The sequence below is a fragment of the Anguilla anguilla genome, chromosome 1 (assembly GCF_013347855.1).
Source record: "Anguilla anguilla isolate fAngAng1 chromosome 1, fAngAng1.pri, whole genome shotgun sequence".
NCBI classification, from domain to species: Eukaryota; Metazoa; Chordata; class Actinopteri; order Anguilliformes; family Anguillidae; genus Anguilla; species Anguilla anguilla.
In genome coordinates, this window is record NC_049201.1 from 53,950,940 (window position 1) to 53,958,022 (window position 7,083).

At 42.1% G+C, this 7,083-nt stretch overlaps 1 long non-coding RNA gene across 1 annotated transcript; it reads left to right on the forward strand.

Annotated features, from left to right (window-relative positions):
- The first annotated feature begins 5,421 nt into the window (after positions 1–5,421).
- On the forward strand, positions 5,422–6,224 carry LOC118212927. Its single transcript, XR_004762330.1, has 2 exons — positions 5,422–5,637; positions 5,738–6,224. It is a non-coding gene; the product is annotated as an uncharacterized LOC118212927 (long non-coding RNA).
- The last annotated feature ends 859 nt before the right edge of the window (positions 6,225–7,083 follow it).

Consider the following 7,083-nt stretch of genomic DNA (forward strand, 5'->3'; position numbering starts at 1 on the left):
CTTACATCAGTTTTTGTTTGATGTAAACAAATTATGATTTGTTTGGCCCTTCATAATTCTTACCCGCTGCCTGCCTGCTGAATGAGTAGCATTTTGAAAGTCAGCAGCATGGCTGGCTGTATCCATGGAAAGGAGTAAATGATCTCCGCCAACAGCGCATCAGAATGAATCTTCGAGTTCATAATAACGCCCTTTTTTGCAGAAGTATGCATTGATATTTCTCCATTTACTTTGATTAGTATTGTATTTACTTTGTATGGCGGGGTTGGGGGTTGAGGGAGTGGCACGTGGTGTTTGAATGGGTTTGAGTGCTCCCCCCGCAAACCCATCTAATTTAGACAGTAAATCGGGACAGATCCGAAGCCCAATCCCCCCCCCCCCAAAACCCCCCAATCTGAACACTGGAGTTGAAAGGAGGTGGTTACAATATGACACAGACTGCTGGTTTCACAACCAGTTACTGTGATTGGCCACCGTGGCTAATGCGCTCTGGCACTCTCGTTACCTGCCCGGCTCTGCTGCAGCCTCGGAGGACTCCTCGTTAATTCACTCATCGCTCCCGCGCTCCGACATGCGGGCCAGGAAGGCGGGGGGTCGCCAGATTGTATTGTTTCGAGCTGTATTAAATATTCAATATGTGTCCGCTTGCCTCAATTGCTTTTGACACTGATTTTGGGTAATCATTGTATACATTGTTATATTTCCAAACCCTTTTTCCCCCCTCTCTCAGCCAGTATCCCGCCTTTAAAATTACCGCAATTCAATATTAAGCAGTGATGATTTTATTGTTCAGTTTTTTTTCTGTGCAGGCACCCCCCCCCCCCCCCCTTAGTCTCTCTCTCTTTCTCCTACTCACTCACTCAGTCTGTCTCACATGTACACTCATCTGCAAGAAGACATCAGTTTTTTTCTTTTGGACTGAAAAGTACAAAATAGTCACCCTCACTCATTTCCATTAACAGAATGGTGTCAGGACTTGTCACAGAAGGCTATCAATCTATGAGTTAAGCCGATTGAGATAATTAACCATAGGAAGTTGTGTGTTTTTAAAATTCATAATCACCGATCAATTTCATGAGAACAAAAAATAAACAAAACATTAACACGTTCACTTGTTCATATTTTCCTCCCCTTTGAACATTTGCTGGGCATGTCAGTAACAAACAACCTTTCCTGTCAACCAGAGTGTAGCATGTCCTTTATCATGTCATATATGCATTAATCTGCCCTGGCACAGGCTCCATTAAATACAGACGCTGAAGCTCAAAGAGCAAAATTTGTTGACTGCACTTAAGGAAAGCTGCAAACCATGTCTTTAGCCACAGCCATTTACTTAACTATTCAAATTAATTTTAAGAAATTATAGCATTTCAAACAGGGAGAAATCTTTCTTAGCCTTTTTTATACATCGTTTTGACGTCTGAGTCTTGTGCCGTCTGGAATGTCTCTTTGCACCGTCTGGAATTTTTTCCCTGTCATCCTGAGACCCACGTCCACTGACGGACCAGCACGATGGCTGAAAAAGCTACGCACGTGCCGCTTCCAGTGCCTCTCCCTTGGGATTACTGACCCGTGGTCAATGCGATGATGTCTGATGGCATCATCAAACCGAGCTCAATAAACCAGGCTCAAGCATTAACCAATTTTTACATCAAACCCAGCTGATCACCCCCCCCCCCCCCCCCCATACACACCAAGTCTATCCAATGTGCATTCGCCAGCTTCCATAACAATTCTAGCATTCACTGCAGTCCAGACCATACAGACCAATCAGCATTCACCGCCATTCACAGCAGACTCGGCTTCTGGTCTATGCCATCTGACCCGAACAATGCGGCTTTTTGATGTTGTTTGACCTCCCAGCGCCATGCAGTGTGTGCACCACAGTTCCAAATGGGCAACGCGGTGTTGTGAGGCTTGTGACATCGGTAGTATTCATCTGTGTGGGTAGTCTGTGACTCAGTCAGGTGGGCATCAACCATTGGCACATATTAATGATGTCATGCTCATAAATATGAAATTATCATCAACCTTCCTCCCCCCACATCTCCGTCAGTCTCTTTATATCTCTCCCTTGTACATGTCTCCCTTAGTTTCTCCCTTCTTCCCCCTCTGCCCTCTTTCTCTCCCTTCCCCTCCTCTTGTTATTCTTCTCTTTCAACCTTAATTAGTTGCCTTGCCTCTTCACACTCATTCACTCCCCCCTCTCTCCCTCCCTCTCTGTCTCTCCCTAGGCCCTTAATACCTGTTTGAACGCTTGTCCAATTGTTCACATCTTCATTTTTCATCTGAATTTATTATTGTTTACCTTGAAAGAGGGGGACTGTTTTGGTACCCATTCAAACACATTTCCATAAATATAGTACTATAAATATACAGTAAAATATGATCACTATCTTCAGTGAGACAAATATTGCTCTCATACTGTTTTATATGTCTGTAAATGCATTAATGGATGTGTGTATTATCAGAACTAAGATGCTTGGGACTACCACATTATGTCCTGGATTCAATCAACATTTGTCTTTTACTTTGATTTATTAAGAAATGCAAATAATCCTTTTAAAAACAACCATTTATTTCATTCAGTTTGGCAATAGCTGCACCTGCCAAAATGATTTTGTGAAGAGAAAAACAATCACTGAATTCTGAGTCAGGACAAAGACATAAAAAACTTAATGACATAAAAAAAGTTGACAAAATAAAACTACTTGAATGTATTACTCTTGTTAATTAAACAGGTTTTGATCAAATAAAACAAGTGAACAAATTGTAATGGTTGATCTTCTGATAGAATCTTGTGCTGTAGAGCCGACGTTCCTCAATCTTGGAGTCATTTCACAATGGTCCTCATCCACTCCAGATAGATTCAGAATCTATGAAGGTTGTTGATGCGTTGGTGATAGGTGAAAGAAGAGCAATTGGTCTGAAGCTGTAATCTGGACCTCACATGCACTTCTACGAAGATGTGCACCCTCTAACAGACCGAGTATTCTCTCTCAATGAGGTTTTCTGTCCTGAGTGGCACATCATAATGGTTAAACCTACTGAGAAGGGTTTTTGGTAGGTATTTGTATTATTGTGTTGAAAAGAGAATCTATACACGTTGATAAAATCACCATTTGTTGTTAATGATGCCTCTGACCTGTATCCTGACGACCTGGCTTTGACACTGATGTTAAAACTCTCTTATAGTGTGGTAAGCATTAAACGTACGTGCTGAACTTTTAAGCATCAGCTTCTTACCAACACAACCCTTTTTTTCCATTTTTAAAATGAAAAACTTTAATCTTTCTTTTTCTTCCTCCCCCTGGAGGCAAATTGTGATAGCAACTAGCTTTACCCTTCCTTCACCCCTGCCTGCAAAGATGAGATCGATGCTTTTAGTTCATAATAAGTCACTGAGGAGACTGAGAAGGCAGCCAATCCAAGGTCAGCAGAGTTCTGGGAAGCCAATCACAGCTCAGCAGGTCTGTGGGCAGCCAACCCCGGGGATGTTTCTGTGGAAGGGTGACGCGTGAAGCAGGACGCTTGGAGTGCCACAGGGCGTTTTGGAGGCCTCTCTGTTTGCGCTGTCTCTGCCTGAGGCCAGAGGGCGAGAGGTCTGGTCTCCAGGGACGGCAACAGGGAGGGGTCACCCGCTTCCGTCTGTGTGCCGGTTATCCCAGCTGTTCAGGTCTTTGAAGGGGTCAGCTTCCGAAAAAGCAGCACCAATGCCAGGGAACTGAGGATTTGATGTGGGCAGTCAGTGGGGCTCACCTCTGTTGAATGAGGGTCTTGAGCTCAGTTTCAGGCTTTTCCGTGGGCCCAGTGCTATTTGCGCCCTGCTTTTGAACTTCCTGCCTTGGCCCTTTCTTTCATACTGTTTCTCATGAATACTCATTTCTTGTTTACTAACCACTGGCATAAAGATCAAACAATAACCCTGCTCATTTCTTTCCACCCCTGCCCCAATCCCACTTTATATTGTCTTTAAACGTTTAAAATGTACTTTTCGGTCTTGCTTTATGCAGTACAGTTCAGCTATGCAATCAAATTTCTCAATCCACCCTAGATCCTAGTGAAATATGTCAGACAATTCCCAGCATCCTCTAGGCCTTTCTCAAAAATGTGGTGGCGTCTGGGCGTGCTTGTTAGTACTCTTCTAGAGGCATCTGCTATTTTTCTAGCCACCGCAGAGAGAGCCAGAGGATGATTGAGTCTGAGGGTGGAATGCTGCAAGGGTGAGAGGACTTCTGGGATAGATTTGGAGTTCTAAATTCTGAACCCAGGTAAATTTGACCCTCATATTCCAATTCAATTTCAATCTCAAAACACTGCTGTCAGATGGAATGAAGAAAAAAAACTCAAGTGCTGAAAGACTCGCTGCCCTGACCTATACGGCTATAAAAAATAATCAAATGCACTGGGTTTCTTTTGTCTCAGAAAAACCAGGTTTTCTGATGTTCCCGAACAAAATAGTTTCTTCCAATCATTTTTCATTTAAAAAGTTATCCTGAATATGTTTTCCTGAATGCCTGATTCTAGCCCACCATTCCCATCTGTCTCTCTATTTCAGCAGTGCTCACTGTTGAAAGCAGATGTTTGTCTCTGGCTAATCGTTGTGATGATAATTGACGTTTCTGGTCTGTTAAACAAATCCAGAGAATTGATTTGCTGAGCCCCTTGCAAAGCATTTTAGTAATGAGTTGGTGAAATTACACTGAGCTCCTGGCAAAATGTGTGATGAAATACTCTTACAGTGTGAACCCCTCACACCCCACCTCCCCCCCCCCACTGTAACACACACACACACACACATTCCACAGCCCTACCACTACATAGCTGCAAAGCAATCCCTCCACCCCTCAAATGCCTTTGAAGCAGGATACATTCTGCAATGAATTCTAATAGGCTGCATTTCAGGAGATTGTTACTGTAGACCAGTACTGCAGAAACATTCAGGCATTCATACAGTACGTGAGTGACCATGTCAGAGAGGGTGAGACACCCTTTTTATAGCTTCTGCTTGAAGCAAGGCAGAGAAAGAGTACGTGTGAGATACAATACATGAAATGAATCTGTATCTCTTTCAATGCCAAGCTTTGAATAAAAAATTTGCAGCAAAAATATGCTGTGACCTTGGTCTATTGTCAACAATCTTAAAGACATAAAACTAAGCACAGGCAAATGTCCCCCATACATACACACATGCAAACATAATCACACACACACAGACACACACAGACACACACTTTTTTGGGCATGCTTGCAGGCTTTCTGATGGACTTTCTTTGCTTTGGACAAGTTGAAAGACCTAATGAATCAACATTTGAAAGAAACAAGCCAAACCCACAAATACAGGGATAGATAAGAGACTGACATCCGGGGCTGGTTGTTCCCAGTTAGTTTTGTCCTCTATTTTTCCAGAGAAATATGAGCACTCGCCGCAAACTGGAAGAGACACGCCGTCCCAGGAAACGTGTTGATGTCGCACGGGGCATTTTGATACATCAAGATTATAATGGGATCTCAATAGATCTTGGCTGCTGTACAATCGTCCTTGGCAGTAATGTTGGCTGAGATTAAAACACTGCTTGCGCATCGCCTTGTTAGTGGTGAACAGTGAGATGTGGGAGCAGATGAGGATGGAGGGAGGTGAGTATCCCTTGCTCATTTAAACTGCACTTCTCCTGGGGCGCGTGATATCGTTTATCAACCCCCGCATGCTCATGTTTCACCCTTATTTTATTTTCAGGGAACTTTCTCAGACACCAGCACCTTCTCAGATAGCAAACTCCTACGCGCAGAAGTTGGAAATCCCCCCAGTGTTAATGTCTATTAGTGTCTATTTGTTTAGCTGATATATATGCAGGATATTTTCTTGAAAACCAATTTGCATTAAGATATGTGAGATGAAAGTGCAGATTTACAGTACCAATGCAAGATAGCCAGTTTGTGCCTGCAGTATGTACAGAATGTGTGGCCAAGCCACACTCCCAGAACTCATTTAAAAATCAATTTGCAGAAAAAGGGCATTAGCGCTAAGCTTCATACATACAATTTTATAGAACCAGTGAACTAACAGATATAAATTTTTAAAAATGTAATTTGACTTTTTTTTGTTGCACCTTATCAAAATAATGTGACAATGTACTGAATAACTCAGACATGAGATTGCTGAGAAATATTGTGAAATCTACTCTTGAACAACATATTCAAAAATAAATACATTCCAATAGTTATTGGACCTGTTTCCACACTGTAGCTTTTGTTGCTTGTCCATGAGTGAATTAATGAAAGGATGTGAAAATCAAACCAGGTACTTTGGGAGCACCATTTGGCCATGAGGTTTTTGTGCACTGCAGATGGCAAAAGTTCTTTGATTCGCTAGATTTGAGAAAATCATGCCAAGGAGAACAACTGATCTTCCTTGCTTTTATATTCTGGTTTAGTGGCATCTTTGTTTAAAATATTCAATTTGTGGATTTGTGGTTACAGATTCAGTGCCAGAGCTTTTACTCTACTGGTGATAACGTGAAAGAGACACATGCAATTACCCAGAATTATGTCACTTTATCACCAACGACATTTGTGCCATTTTATTACGCCAAGTTATTTAAGTTGTGAAAGTAAGTCATGGTAAAATACATTAAAGTTCTAACTGTCGTCAACTCTTAAAATCTAAAATAGAAGTAATACATTATCGTAATAACTAGACTGCTTTTCTCAACTAACTTCCAAACTTGACTTCCACTTGTTTTTACGCAAAGTAGGAATACTTCTTTAAAAAGATTCAGATACGTTTGTGCTGCTCTGATCATTCACTGGGAGAGGTGATTATGCGTAAATAGCTCTTTCGCTATCTCTGAGACACAGTCAGTTGTAAATAGCCCTGCAGTTATCTAGGCACCGCAGTCAGTTGAAGAGGAGTAATTGGATAATTAATTTAGCCACGGACAGGTCAAACGGATTTCCACATCTGCCTCTCTGAAGCTCTCAAGGTCTCGTGGATGCTTGATTGATGTGTGCCAAGGCCATGGCATTCTGCTGCGTTCATCATTTATTGTCCTTGAGATACAAATACCTCTCAAAGCGGAGGTA